The 15,891-nt window shown below is 37.6% G+C and overlaps 1 protein-coding gene across 6 annotated transcripts in view; it reads left to right on the forward strand.

The window, feature by feature from the left end:
- The window catches only part of COMMD1 (copper metabolism domain containing 1), a 230,101-nt gene that overhangs the window by 126,378 nt on the left and 87,832 nt on the right, over window positions 1-15,891 (forward strand). Inside the window, exon 3 of one of the 6 annotated variants that reach the window (XR_013967369.1) lies at window positions 14,531-14,687. The exons of the other annotated variants lie outside the window; for them this stretch is intronic. The gene's annotated coding sequence lies outside the window, so the exon portion shown is untranslated. The remainder of the gene's footprint in view (window positions 1-14,530; window positions 14,688-15,891) is intronic. 6 annotated transcript variants of the gene reach the window in all.

The following is a 15,891-nucleotide window of genomic DNA, read 5'->3' on the forward strand; positions in this document are numbered from 1 at the left end:
TCGGACAGAGTGATGCCAGATAGAAACTTGTTGCACTAAATTAGAGTAGAAGCATGTCCAGATGTTGTGAGAGGCTAATAATTTTGGATAAGGACTAGCCTAACTCATTCTCCCCAGAATTTTAGTTTCCTAAGTGAAGAACTCCCTACCAAAATCTTAGAACTACAGTTGACATTTGAACAGGGTTGGGACTCCAAACCCCCATATAGTCAGTTATCTGGGTATCATTTCTGACTTCTTAAAAACTTAACTACTAATAGCCTACTGTTGACCAGAAGCCTTTCCAATAACAATTGATTAACACATATTTTGTTGTATGTATTATAGACTGTGTTCTTCTAATAAAGTAAGCTGGAGAAAAGAAAGCATTATTAAATTCATAAGGGAGAGAAAAAGTGCGATATGTATATTTATTGAAAACAGTCTGTATTCACACTACTATACTCTCTACCCCTACGAAATTATGGGGATCTTTTTGGTCCACACAGTGCTGTCTCTTCTGATTGGGTGGGACACCAATGGTCCAGGTTGTGAAAGAATTCACCTGAGGCAGAACAGAGGAGATAGAAGTTTATTGAATACACTGCAATGAAGTGGGGGGCAGGACAGCAAATGTCAATTTTTTGCTTTGATCCTTTTCTACTGATTTCTTTGATAGCCTCATTTTTAAAAAGTACCAATTTAAATTGGAAATTAGGCACAGAATTTAGAAATGTGAAAGTAGCTCTTTAAAGATTTTGTTTGCATAGTGCAAACTCCAAAGTACTTGCTGATTTTAAGTGTCTTCTTTGTTTTCTTGGCATCTTTGCAAAATAGATTTTAAAGGACTGGAATTATTCTCTTTCTTTTTTTACATTCTTTTTTTCGAAGCATGAGCCAAGCATTGTGATATAGCAACCAGTGTCAAAGAAAAGTGAAAAGAAGTGACAGAATAGGACTTTAGTTCCATTACTTCTTCCATTGTCTACCAAAGAAACAATCTGGTGAGAGAGTGGGCTTCTGCTCATTTGTATATAGGACCTCCAAGGAACAGGCTCCTGACCATGAGAAGAGTGGCCTATTTTCTTCCTATCTAAACTATCAGAGGCCTTCTGTCACCCTGTGCACATTGATGTGATCTGTCAGACATTGGCGCACTGGGATCATTAGTATTGTTTTTATAGAAGAAGAAATTGAGTCCTAGATTAGTTATATAACTTCATTGTATTTCAGCTGTCCTTTAGCAAATACTAAATATGCATCTAATCTGTGCTTCACAGATATACTACATAGAACCTGATTTGGATAAGGAGATAAGATAGGGTACTGTGTATGCAGTTTTGACCAGTAAAATTTATGATAACATGTCTTGAATAACTATGGACAAAAATACTACACAACTCAGTCAAGGGAAATGAGGCTAGTTTAAAAAAAAAAAAGTGACTTGACCTGGGCTCCAAAAGAAGATAGGATTTTCCAGAGCCCCTTGTCTTCTAATAGAACTGGAGTTTACTTGATGTTCACCTTAAAATTAACACAGCCGGGGCGCCTGGGTGGCTCAGTGGTTTGGAGCCTCTGCCTTCGGCTCAGGTCATGATCCCAGAGTCCTGGGATCGAGCCCCGCATCAGGCTCTCTGCTCAGCGGGGAGCCTACTTCTTCCTCTCTGCCTGCCTCTCTGCCTACTTGTGATCTCTGTCTGTCAAATAAATAAATAAAATAAATAAAAAAAATAACACAGCCACTTTTGATTTATTTGGAAATAACAGAGGAATTGCAGTTCAAGATACGTAAGCTATGGCAAACCATAGGCAAGTCCTAAGAACAAAGGAGAGGACTGCTCTTTTATAGAGGACAGGAGGGAATGGGGAGGAGGTTTACAAACAAAAGGTTGGCTGGGAAGCTTGAAGTGTGGTGGCTTTTCATTGGCTGAATTGTGACAGTTTCTCATTGGCTGGACTGTTGCTAGGCAAAGAGAAAATCTTCATCTTACTGGGGTAGGAAATTGTAGGCATCTTCCTGTTGGGATCTGAATTGAGGGTGAGGGGTAGGGTGAGAGAACTTCCCCTTCTGGTTTCCTGACTTCATTTTAAGTGAAATTTCCCTTATTCAGTTGCTCATGGAATTACTACATTTTATGGTATGAACAGCAAATACTAATGGGCATGCAGGAATGAGAGAAACCATTGTCCATCAGGATTTTAGGAGGTTCATGAACTCCCTGAAATTATGTGGTAACCTTTGTATATGAGTGCATTTTCCTAGGAAGAGTGTTCATCGGATTTTTTTTCTTTTTCTTTTTTTTTTTCCTTCAGTTGATGTATAATAGCCATTTATTTAATCAGATTTTGAAAGTGAGTTCGTGGCTCCAAAAAGAGTTTTAAGACTATTTGACTAGATTATTTGGAGAACACTGAAGGGAGTGAGGCCTTGAGATGAGATCTGAACAATAAGCCAAGCAAAGAGAAAGCATTTGCACAAAAAGGTGACAACACCTAAAATTTCTACTTTCTTCTTAAATTTTTTTTTTTTTTTTTAGGATTTTATTTATTTGTCAGAGAGAGAGCGAAAGCCGAGAGAGTGCAGGCAGAGCAGGCAAAGGGAGAAGCAGGCTCCCCACTGAGCCAGAAGCCCAATATTGGACTCGATCCCAGGACCCTGGGATCATGACCTGAGCCAAAGGCAGATGCCTAACTGACTGAGCCACCCAGGCATCCCTCTTTTCTCTTGAAAGGGATTCCCTGAGTTCCTAGATCTTCACAGATTCTAGATGGGGCTTACTTTCTCTCTTATGCTAATTTTCCATGGCATTGTCCCTGCTTCCCTTTGCTATCTCCCATGCTCCAAGAGTCATAATTGGTTTGGATATAGTGGTTACATCATGGTTCTTAATAATTAATTTTTAGATGTGACATGATGAGTATATTTTTTTTTTGTAATTAAAGTGAGTGAAATACATTTAAGAAAGGGCAACACGTAATAGAAATCTGGAGAGTTTAATCTGAAAATTTAGTAGTAATTTATTGCCCAATACGGAAAGTATAGTATCTACATGTTCACTTCATTTAACAAACATTGTTAAACACTATCATGGGCCAGAAACTGCTGTGAATACAGTATCCAGAAGAAGAAAAACAGACTTCATGGAGCTTTCAAAACAAAACTCATAAATTTGTCCATAATTTATAAACTTGATTATACTTTTCAGTGTGTCTTTTTGGGAAAATCCCAAGTAAGATCATTGACCTCTATTAAAAGAACCTTTCTGATTATTTTTCTTTCCCTAGATCAGTGATTCTCATTGGGGCTTGCAGCAGAGGGTTTGCCCCCATAGGATATTTGGCAATTTTGATTTGTATCTTCAGCTGGGAAGATATCTAGTAGGCAGAGGCCAGGAATGGTGCTAAAACTCCTACAATACACAGGGAAGCCTCCACAACAAAGAATTAACCAGCCGAAACTGACAAAAATGTTGAGAATGGGAAACCCTGCCCTAAGTGGATATTTCAAAGTAAATGAACAGTCAACGTTGCTGAAAGGTCTTAGTAAGAAAGAGGCAGGGCTTAGTCAGGCATTCTGGTACTGCAATATCATGCCTCCCTAACTAGTCTCTAGTGTTTCCTCATTAGTGGGTTTCAGCCTTTATTAAAAGATTCTCTGGTAAACTCATATTCTGTTTTTGGCTCATCTCAGTGGATGTGGTTAATGTAATAGGGAATGATGGCTTGGGTTTGAAATTTAGAACTACGCTTTCCTCTAAAATGTTACCCTGATATAGTGGCATAATTAATATATTCCTATTTTCATTATCTCTTATTGTCAATATTTATTGAATTGCATGAATGAACCTAACAGGTAAGTCCAAAAATGTCATCATTGTAGACTAACATAAAGGAAGAACTTAGGAATCGACATAGGTGTTTACTCTTAGATAAATTCTCTGTAACAGTGCTTCACTAGCTTAATGTGCATATAAACACCTAGAAATCATATTAAAATGTAGGTTCCGGGGCGCCTGGGTGGCTCAGTTGTTAAGCATCTGCATTCTGCTCAGGTCATGATCCCAGGGTCCTGGTATTGAGCCCCACATCTGGATCTCTGCTTGGTGGGCAGTCTGCTTCTCCCTCTCCCCCGCTTGTATTCTATTCCCTCTCTCACTGTCTCTCTCTGTGTCAAATAAATAAATAAAATCTTTAAAAAAAAAATGTAGGTTCAGTACATCTGAGGTGAGGCCCGACATTCTCTATTTCTTTTTTTTGTTAAAATTTTGTTTATTTTCTGGGGAGAGAGAGAAAGCACAAGTGGGTGGAGGGGTAGTGGGAGAAGCAGACTCCCCACTGAGCAGGGAGCCCAATGTGGGGCTCAGTCCCGGAACCCTTGGATCATGACCTGAGCTGAAGGCAGATGCTTAACCAACTGAACCACCCAGGCTCCTCTGAGATTCTCTATTTCTATCAAGAGTTTGGTTTGCCATACACACAAGCCTAGATGAAGCATTAGTTTGTAGCACAAAATAAGTATGCTTAAAGTGTCACTGTTCTCCCAACAAGAGAAGAAGATTAATTTTTAAAAGGCTTTTCCTGCTTTTAAGTTATTTATAATTTCACTGTTCAGTTTTAAAAGTGATAAAACTAATGTTGGAGAAAAGCTGAAATACAGGAAAAAGGGAAATCTCTAGTTCTGATTTCTACCACCCCAATGAAGTTGCTAGCATTTTGTGTATTTTCTTTCAGTTATTTTATCCTAAGAGCTTCAGAAAATATACTTAGGGGTGCCTGGATGGCTCAGTTGGTTAAGCATCTGCCTTCCCCTCAGGTCATGACCCCAGGATTCTGGGATTGAGCCTGTGTCAGGCTCCCTGCTCACTGAGGAGTCTGCTTGTCTCCCTCTCCCTTTGCCCTTCCCCCTCTGCTCGTGCCTAAGTAAAAAATATATTTAAACAGAATGTATGCATTATACAGTTTTGCATCTGCTTTTATTGAAAAAAAGGAAGGGGAAAACATTCTCCTTTATTTTTTTTCTCACTTTCCTTCTCTTCTCTCCTAACGCATTTTATTGTTGAGCTTTGAATAATTCAGTTTAGGAAAGAATTTATCACTTAGGAAGAGGCCTGCTGAGAGGGATAAAGGAGCACATGCTTTGCTGTAAAGACTTCATTTTGTAAGATGACTTATGTCACGTGGTAGTTAAAAATATATTTCTTACCATTGGAGAAAACAAAGCTGAGGAAAGTCTGCCTCTTTTTTTACATTTAATTTTCTTTCTCCTTGGAGATGTATGACTGATAATTTAGAACTTGACCTAGTCAAAGAACATGCCATTTCTATTTGAAATTGGACATGCCTCTTTTCATTAAGGAACTAACTTTTCTTCCTTTTAACTGGAAGATCAGTAACAAATGTGAAATTTAAGTACAGTTACTGAAATATGCAGTTACTGAAAATCAGTGAGTTGAATATTTGTGATTGTGATTCTTATTTTCCATTTACTTATGTTACTGGTTCAGAAACACTCTAGTGAGAAGATTATAAAGAAATTTACAGATTGCTAGAGAAAGTACCCTCTGCTCTATGCTTTTGATGCAGTTTATTTATATTACCTACTCACCTTAGGTAGGCTCAGTATATCTCTAATAGGCTTCTAGATTGACAAAGTTTATACTTTGGATTTTTTTATTTTTTTATTTTTTAAGATTTTATTTATTTGCGAGAGGGAAAGTTTGAAGAGACCAAGCACGAGTGGGAGGAGGGCAGAGGGAGAAGCAGACTCCCCATTGAGCAGGAAGCCCAACTTGATGCCGAGCCCATCACGGGAGACTTGATCATGACCTGAGCCAAAGGTAGATGCTTAACTGACTGAACCACCCAGGTGCCCTGAGTTTTTGATTATTTTAAAAGTCCATTTAACTTGTAGACATTTGAGTCCTCTGAAGCTTCAGTGACTCATATAGACTTCTCTGATCCCAATTTGTGATTTGTAGAAAGCATCAGTTTTTTAAAAATTGTAGAGTCATTTTATAGAGTTGTAAGAAATTTTATTGCTGTGCTGGAAAGTTCACCATTTTTTCATATTGCATCTTGTTAGTCTAAGTCAGTGATTTATAAAAAAAACTTTCTTCCACTTAACTTCAGTCTTTGTTTTCTATGACATTTAAGTCTTTCAAGCCTCTTGATACTTTCTTTAAATTGACAAATTTCTGAAAGTGATTATATGTGTATACCATTGGTTATTTAGCCCTGTTATGCTGAGAGTGATTTTTTCAATAGATTTTCTTAGTTGTGACTCTTTCAGAAATTGATTTTTATGTCTCCTATGGTTATATCATAATTGGTTCCATTTGAGCCTCCTGTAATTGATTGAAAGCAACACTGTGAATAGTCCAGAGGTTTTTAAAGCCATATGTTCTGTAAAGCCTGTTAATGGTTTGGTAAGCTCATGTACTCTGTCAAATATTCAACATGATTAAGCTTCATAGCAACTATCAGCATTCTGTGAATATGCCAAAGACTTAAGCTCATTCACTTAGCCGAGTTCCCTCTTTAAAGGTCTCTAATTTATGCTATACAAACAGCTCTTCGGATCTATTATATTGGAGGAATAGTAATTAAAGTTTCTTCATCTCCTTTCCTAGAGAATATATCGTCTTCTCATCCTTTAGGGGAATGACTGTACAGCTCAATCAAAAGGAATCTCAGGGTACCTCTGTGGCTCAGTCAATTAACCATCCAACTTTTGATTTCTGCCCAGGTCATGACAGTGTTGTGAGATTGAGCCCCACGTCAGGCTACTGAACATGGAGCCTGCTTAAGATTCTCTCTCTCCTTCGCCCTCTGCCCCTCCCCCACAAAAAAGGGGAAAAAAAGGAACTTCTACTGTTCTATATTTCCTAACTTATTCAGTTAGTTGGTATTAAGTTCAGCTGTCTTTCACAGAAATCCAAATTAACAAAAGCTTTAAAAAGAGAAAAGTTTATTTCTTTTTTATGTGGAAGTCCCAAGATAGGCCCTGTTCTTCACAGACCTCAGAGTCCTGGACTTTTCCATTGGATCATTCCATTGTCCATTGGGTGTGATCCTTGTCCTCATGACCCAGGAAGCCATTATATTCACATCTCAGGTAATAGGATGCAGGAAAGGGTCAAAGAAGAAAAGGGCAAAAGGTACATATTTTCTGTCCTTTAAGTAGGATTCTTTGAAGCTGCCACAACTGTTTTTCCACTTACATCCTTTTGGTTAGAACTTAGTCACATTGCCATTCTTAGCTGCAAGAAAGGGAAAGACAAGTTTTTTTTTTATTCTGGGTAGCTACATGTCCATGTATTACTATGGAAGGGACAGTGGATATTGAGGAACGGTTAGCAGTTTGTCACACTGTTCATGATATCCGTGCCATCCACTGTCATTGAGTAGAAAAAGTTTTAAGACAAATATCCCAATTTTAGCATAATATCTTTGGGATATTATTAATAAGTTTGGTTATGGTAGACTAAGATGTGGGAGAAAAAACAGAACTGACAGAAGCTTTGTAAGTGTATTCACACAGCTCTTCTCTTTTCTGATTCCCATATATCAGTGCAATTTGTTTTCTCACTAATCACTACAGTTTCTTAATTGTTGGTCCAAAAAGACAGCTGATCTGAAGTCATATTAATGGAAGATCCTTCTAGTCTTCAGACTCCTGGGCATGAAACCTAGACTTACTTAAAAGTATCATTCTTAATGTTCAAGTTCTGATGCCTACCTCACCTCCTTAGAACGGTGTGTGCTCCTGAATCCATCAGAGCATTAAAATACAAGTCACAAAATAATGAGAGGAAGATGAGTGTGGGAGCAATTACAGAGAAAAAAATGACACAAATGGTTTTAATAGAAAAGTTTTCCTCATAATGCAGGACATGTAAGGCAGGATACTACCCATAGAAACAGAATATGGAATCAAGAGAAATTAGGAAATTAGGATCCCTGGAAAAGAAATGAAGACCAAGAGCAGCTAATGGGAAATAATTTGTCCCTGTATTTTAAAAAAATATTTCATTTATTCATTTGCGTGCATGAGAGAGATACCTCATGAGCAGAGGGGGAGAGGCAGAGGGAGAAGCTGGCTCCTCACTGAGCTAGGAGCCTGATTCGGGGCTTGATCCCAGGACCTAGGAGTCATGACATAAGCTGAAGGTAGATGCTTAGCCATCTGAGCCACCCAGGCACCCCGTCCCTGTATTTTGAGAAGTACTTATATTTCTTTTTAAGTGTCATATTTTTATTAATAGGGCTTTGTACAAAGAAAAGAAATGGGCTGATGCTTCCATTTTGCTTTTCCAGTGAATGAGAGAAACAATATTCTCAACTCCTGATGATCTGAATGTATTTGTGAGACTAACAAGCTGACTCTAAGATTGGGACTCTGAGAAAAAAAAATAGAGAGGGCCAGTCTTTTCAGTTGTCTGAATTAGCTCAGTGAGACCATAGGAAATTGTTTCAGCAATTAAATTTCAGGGATGAATGAAGTGGTTGATTTGGCGATAATATAGTGCAGCAAGACATCGGAAACACATTTGATCAAATTTCAAGAAGCAGTGGTCATGTCTATGGATATCACATTGATATACCCTTGACCACAGAGAAAACAACTCAATGTGAATGAGGTATTATGGTTGTCATATTTTTTATGTACACAGAGTAGTTACATATTGAAGAATGTTTCATTTTAATTTTTGTTCATTTAAAGTGAGGCCTTGCGGTGCCTGGGTGGCTGTCAGTTAAGTGGCTGCCTTTGGCTCTGGTCATGATCTCAGGGTCCTGGGCTTAAGCCCTGCATCGAGTTCCTGCTCAATGGGGAGCCTGCTTCTTCCTCTCCATCTGCTGCTCCCCCTGCTTGTGCTCTTACTCTCTGTCAAATAAATAAATAAAACCTTAAAATAAATGAGGGCTAGAAGAGCGCTTGACTGGCTCAGTCTGTGGAGCATGAGGCTCTCGATCTCAGGGTTGTGAGTTTGAGCCTCACGTTGGGTTCAGAGATTACTTAAAAATAAAATCTTTTAAAAAGATAAATAAAATGAGGCCTGGAAAACCAACCATTTTAATGTCCTTTATTAAATTGCGGATCTTTTGGAAATACTTCAAAGGCAAGCTGAAAGGCACATTTCCTACTCATGGAGCACTTTTCAGATATCTCTAAGTGTTTTAAAAGTAATTTTGTATACAGAAATTTAAATGAATTTAAGTAACTTTCCCAAGACAATGCAGAGTTACTGTACTTAAAAAATGACAGAAAACACATTATAAATCTAAAATAAATCCAAGGAACTAGTGGACGTGTTAACCAAATTTTAAGAAACATAATTCTGTGTATCGTGAGTGGGGTAGAAGAATGCAAACCTGTCGTTAGGTCTTTCTACCACACAGTTAAGTTTACATACCACAGATGGCTGCCCATCTGCTTTGATTTTTTTGAAAGTAATTTCCCCATGATTTTTGTTATGAAAAATTTTTAAACATACAGAAAAGTTGAAAGAAGTATGCTGGCAACACCCCTATACCCACTGTGGAAAACATTTTGCTGTTTTTGCTTTATCACTATCTCTCCACCCATCCACCTTTTTTTTTTTTTTTTAACTTTTAAAATGTTTTAAAAGATTTTATCTATTTACTTATTTGAGAGAGAGAGAGTGAGCAGGAGAGACAATCCTAAGCAGACTCCACACTGAGCATAGAGCCTGACGCAGGGCTCAGTCCCATGACTATGAGATCTTGACCTGAGCTGAAACCAAGAGTGGAAGGAGGCTCAAAGGACTGAGCCACCCAGACACCCTTCCACCTACTTTTAAAAGATTTTATTTATATATTTATTTTAGAGAGAGGGACAGAAAGAGAGAGCATGCATGAGCAGCGGTAGGGGCAGAGGGAAAGGGAAAGAGAGAGAATCTCAAGCAGACTCCTCACTGAGTGCAGAGCCCAGTGCCAGGCTCGATCTTAGGACCCTGTGATATGACCTGAGCCAAAATCAAGAGTCGGATGATTAACTTAACTGAACCATCCTGGCACCCCCACCAGTCTTTTAAATATTTTTCAAAAGTAAGTTGTAGGCGTCGGTTTGCTTCCTAAATTCTTTTGTGTATGTTCCATTAACTAGATTTTTTTTTTTTTAGGTAGAGTATGCATGCACAGAAGTGCTTAAGTCTTAAATATAAATTACACTTGATATTCCCTATCAAAATACAGATTTCCATCATATTAGAAAGTTACTTCTTGCCTCTTCCTAGTTATTTCCAGCCCCCCAAAAGAATTGCTATTCTGATTTTTTTTTTTTTAAAGATGTATTCATTTACTTTAGAGAGAGAGAGAGTGCTTGAGTAGAGGGAGGGGCAGAGGGAGAGAAAGAGAGAGAATCCCAAGCAGACTCCCTGCTCAGCATGAAGCCCTACTTGGGGCTAGATCCCATGACCCATGAGATCCTGACCTGAGCTGACATCACAAGTCGCTATTCTGACTTTTTTTTTAAATCATAAATTAGTTCACCTAACATAGAACTTCATTTATCATAAACAGATATCTGTATATGTATATGTGTGTGATGTTTTTTTTTGTTTGTTTAATTGAGGGTGATACCATTTTTTTGAAGATTTTATTTATTTGACAGAAATCACAAGTAGGCAGAGAGGCAGTAAGAAGAGGGGTTGGGGGGGGGGGAGCAGACTCCCTGCTGAGCTGAGAGCCAGATGCAGGCTCGATCCCAGAACTCTCGGATTATGACCTGAGCCGAAGGCAGAGGCTTAACCCACTGAGCCACCCAGGCACCCCTGTGTGTGTGTGATCTTATAATGTTAAACTACCTTGTATTCCTAGCTCAAGATATATTACCTTTTTAATATATTGCTGAATTTATTTTGCTAATGTTCCATTAAGGTTTTTTGCATTTGTGTTTATGAAGAATTCTATTTAAAGCTATTATTTTCTCTTTGAGCTTTGTTTTAAACTTTAACATAAATTTTCATATTTCGCATTTTCATTATTCAGTTCAAAATACTATTTTTTCAAACTACTGTGATTTCTTCTTGATTTGTGGTTTATTTAAAAATATGCTTAGGGACACCTGGGTGGCCCAGTCAGTTAAGCATCTGCCTTCGGCTCAGGTCATAATCCCAGGGTCCTGGGATAGAGTCCCACATCAGGCTCCCTGCTCAGTGGGGAGCCTGCTTCTTCCTCTACCTGCCACTCCCCCTTCTTGTGCTCTTGATCTTTCTCTCTCTCTGACAAATAAGTAAATAATATCTTTAAAAATATTATGCTTGACTTCCAAATACTTGATGTTCTGTTAGGCATGTATTAAATACTTAATGATTTAATTCAGTTTATTCAGAGAACATATTCTATATAATTCTAATATATATTTTCAGCAAATCTTCTGATATTTAGTGAAACTCAACTTCTGGCTTAGTATTTGATCTATACTGTTGAATTAGACCATGCACACTTGAAAAGATATGTTGTCTGGAGTATTTTACAAATGTTAATTAGATTAAGGTGGTTAATAGTCCTGTTCACATCTGTATCCAAAACTGATTTTTTTATCTAGCCATTATTTCAGTTACTATGAGATTGGTGTTAAGTTCACAATCATAGGGACGCCTGGGTGGCTCAGTTGGTTAAGCAGCTGCCTTCGGCTCAGGTCATGATTCCCAGCATCCTGGGATCGAGTCCCACATCGGGCTCCTTGCTTGGCGGGGAGCCTGCTTCTCCCTCTGCTTCTGCCTGTGGTCGCTCGCTCTCTCTCCCCCTCTCTCTCTCTGACAAATAAATAAATAAAATCTTTAAAAAAAAAAAAAGTTCACAATCATAGTTGAGAGTTTTAAAAAATATATATTTTGGGGGCGCCTGGGTGGCTCAGTGGGTTAAGCCTCTGCCTTCGGCTCAGGTCATGATCTCAGGGTCCTGGGATCGAGCCCCACATCAGGCTCTCTGCTCAGTGGGGAGCCTGCTTCCTTCTCTCTCTCTGCCTGCCTCTCTGCCTACTTGTGATCTCTTCTCTGTCAAATAAATAAATAAAATTTAAAAAAAAGAGAGATACTTCTTAAAAAAATATGTGTATATATATTTTTTTCCATATAACTCTTTCAAATTTTCTTCTTGTAGATTGAAGCTTTGTAACAGACATATACACACTTATGATTATATCCTTCTGATGAATTGCCCATTTTTTCATTATGAAATGTATCACTCTCTATAGTACTCTTAGAGTCTATTTTATCTGATAATAATATAGCCACCCCAGCCTTGTTATGCTTATTTTTTGCATAAAAACATTGCTTTTGACCTATCTTCATCTTTGAAGATGCATCTATTGTAAACCATGTATAGGTTAGTCCTGCTTTTGAAGTTCTTTATTCATTTATGTTTAGTGTTTTGCTTTTTTTCCCTGGTTTCCTCCATCTGTGTTTTTTTTTTGTGTGTGTGTGTGAATTTTTAAAAATTCCTGTTTATCCTTTCTGACTTCCTTTGACTTGAAAAATTTTTTTGAGAATTCTAATTTCTCTGTTGTCTTTTTAGCTACATCTCTTTAAGGGGTTACACTAGGGATTGCATTATATATCCTTAACTTTTCATGGTATATTTAAAATGAAACTGTACCATTTTGTATGGAAAATGACTTACAACTATAGAATTCTGTTCATGTCTCATCTTTTACGCAGTAGTTGGTACAGCTTTTCATCTTCATATGTGGTAAGACCCATATTTCAATATTTATAACTTTTGCTTTAAGTAGTCACATGTATTCCTAAGAAGAAACACTAAAATATAGCCTTATATTTAACCATATTTTTACTACTTCACTGCTCTTCATTTCTTTTTGAAGATCTATTTGTACATCTGGTTTACTTTCTCATTAGTTTGAAGAATTTCCTGTAGCATTTCATATTGTGCAGGTTATGTGGGCAATGAGTTCGCTTGGGTTTTGTTTGTCTGAAAATATCTTTATTCATATTTATTTTTGATAGATATTTTAGCTGAATATGGAATTCTGTGTTTTTCTTTCAGGACTTTACATCTATTGTTCCACTGTTTTAGATTCCATTCTTTCCAGTGTGATGTCAGTTGTCATGTGTATTATGTCATGTGCCATTTTTCATTGACTACTTTCCCAATTTTTCTCTTTATGTTTATCTTTCCACATTTTGAATATGTATGTATACATACATATATGTATGACATATATCATACAATATGATATATGTAGTTATGGATTTCTTTGTATTTATCCTTGCAATTTATTGTTCTTCTTGAATTTGTTATTTATATCTTCAAAAAATTTAGGAAACTTAATTTTTTTTTTCAAGTACTTTCTCTGCCTCATTTTTCTTTTTCTTTTTTTTTTTTTAAGATTTTATTTATTTATTTCACAGAGAGGGAGACCACAAGTAGGCAGAGAAGCAGGCAGAGAGAGGGGGAAGCAGGCTTCCTGCTGAGCAGAGAGCCAGACGCAGGGCTCGATCCGAGGACCCTGAGATCATGACCTGAGCTAAAGGCAGAGGCTTAAACCACTGGGCCACCCAGGCGCCCCTGCCCTGCCTCATTTTTCTAATGGAAGTCCATTTACACATTGTACTATTTGTTCCTCAGTTTCTTTCTTTCCCTCCTCTTTTTTTCCAGTTTTTTCTCCTCTGTGCTTCAAACTGGATATTTTCTATTAATCTGCCTTCAAGTTAACTGACTCTTCTTTTATCTCCAATCTGCTGTTCTGACCATTTATTGAATTTTTTACTTCAGATACTAAATTTTTTAGTTTTGGAATTTCAGTTTCTCTCTTTTATAGTTTCTGTTTCTCTGCTGATTTCCTATCTCTTCGTTAATTTCAAACATCCTTTACATTTTTAAGTGTAGGTATCATTATAGCTATATCTGCTAATTCCAACAATTGGGCATTCCAAGTTTAGTCTCTGTCCACTGTCTTTTCTTTTGAGTATGTTACATTTCCTGTTTCTGAAGAAACCTCTTGTTTCTTTATATGTCTAATAATTTTATTGTATAATGGACACGTGAATAATGCATTGTAAATACTATGGATTCTATTATGAGTCTCTGAGGAATATTGATTTTGTGTGTGTGTGTGTTTGTGTGTGTTCTTAGGCAGTTAACTTGGCTATATCCAACACCAGATTCCCCTGCAATGGGTAGCAGCTAAAACTTCTGTTCAGATCTTTCACCTTTCTCTGAGCTGCCTAGAATCTGTCCCATGCATGCAGTTTACTTGTCAGTGAGTTCAGTAGTGTTTTTGTGCACAATGTAGGGCTCTTCTCTGTAGCTATCTTTTTATTTTATTTTTTTAAAAGATTTTTATTTATTTGACAGAGAGAGACAGCAAGAGAGGGAACACAAGCGAAGGGGAGTGGGAGAAGGAGAAGGAGAAGCAGACTTCCCACTGAGCAGGGAGCCTGATGCAGGCCTCGATCCCAGGACCCCAGGATTATGAACTGAGCCGAAGGCAGATGCTTAACGACTGAGCCACCCAGTTGCCTCTGTAGCTGTCTTTTTAAATTTTATTTATTTATTTTTTTAAAAGATTTTATTCATTCACCTGATGAGGAAGAGAGAGAACACAAGCAGGGGTAGCAGAAGAGGGAGAAGCAGACCCCCTCCTGAGCAGGGATCCCGATGTGGAGCTTGATCCCAGGACCTGAAGGCAGACGCCCAACCAACTGAGCCACTCAGGCACCCTGGTAGCTATCTTTTTTTAAAAAGGATTTTCCCTTAATTTCTGGGTGTTATGGTAACCTCAAACTCTGTCCTCTTGGTTCCTGAAGCCAGAAAAACTGAAGATTTCTGAATTTTAGCTTCCAACCCAGCATTCACTGGAGCCTACCCTCAGGGAAAAGCTGTTTAAAATTTTAAAAGAGGGTTGGGACACAACAAACTCTTTCAGCCATTCTTAGATGTTGACACCCCAGCAATTTCTGTCTGCTGCTGTTTTTCATTGCCTTCTGAAAGTTAGATCTTGTTGTTTTGTTTTGGCCAGTTTTTATAATTCTCACCTGTGAGATGGTAGGTTAAATAAAGGAACTCCACCATTAGTGGAAGCGGAACACTTTTGTTTGGTTTGAAGAAAAAAAGGGGGAAGGCCAACTAAAGCTATTTTTTGAGAAGAGCATGGGTTAGAGGCCTCCAAGCAATAACTTAGTCTTCTCCTTGACCATTCTAGGCACCAGCACATAGTCTTATTGATATTCTATACTCATTACTAAAAATTAGAAATGAGAAGGCAATATAATATAGGGGAAAAACCTGTGTGTGAGTGGGATGGCAAGAGATCTATAGTCCAGCTCTTACAACGACCAGGGTTTTTTTTATGATTCCAACATGTATTTAATTTTTCATGTCCTACTTAAGAAACAAGTGTCCCTGTTCATTTATATTTTAAGTTTTATCAGTATCCTCATATGGATTTGTCTAGCCCTTCTAGTATTACCAGATGTTTTTAGAATGTTTTATGCAAGTAATGTTAGTATTTGAAACATCCATTTGTGTCCATAGAATTTAAGTTGTGAGAATAGAAAAAGTAACATAGCTCGGTGAAAAACAAAAAATAGTACTTAATGGAAAATCGAGACTACTCCTTGAACAAGGAAGAAAGTTGAACAGTGTGCTAGGTACTTATAGTCTCACCTTTCAAAACACACATTCCGACACTATTAATATCGGTAAAATTAATCTCTATAATTAACTCAATTTTTACACTTAAATTATTTGAATCTCATCAGAGGTCAACAGAAAAAATATTGCAGTTTAGATTTTTACATTTTTCTCATCCTATGGAGCCTATGAATTTATGAGACTTCTTAAAGTCTTCAAACATTATCCTGGTGCTGTTATAACATATCTGTTACTTGTGGTATTTGTGTCATCATGACCCAGTAGTAAGGTAAT

Source organism: Martes martes (genome assembly GCF_963455335.1).
Source record: "Martes martes genome assembly, chromosome: 9".
Classification (NCBI taxonomy): Eukaryota; Metazoa; Chordata; class Mammalia; order Carnivora; family Mustelidae; genus Martes; species Martes martes.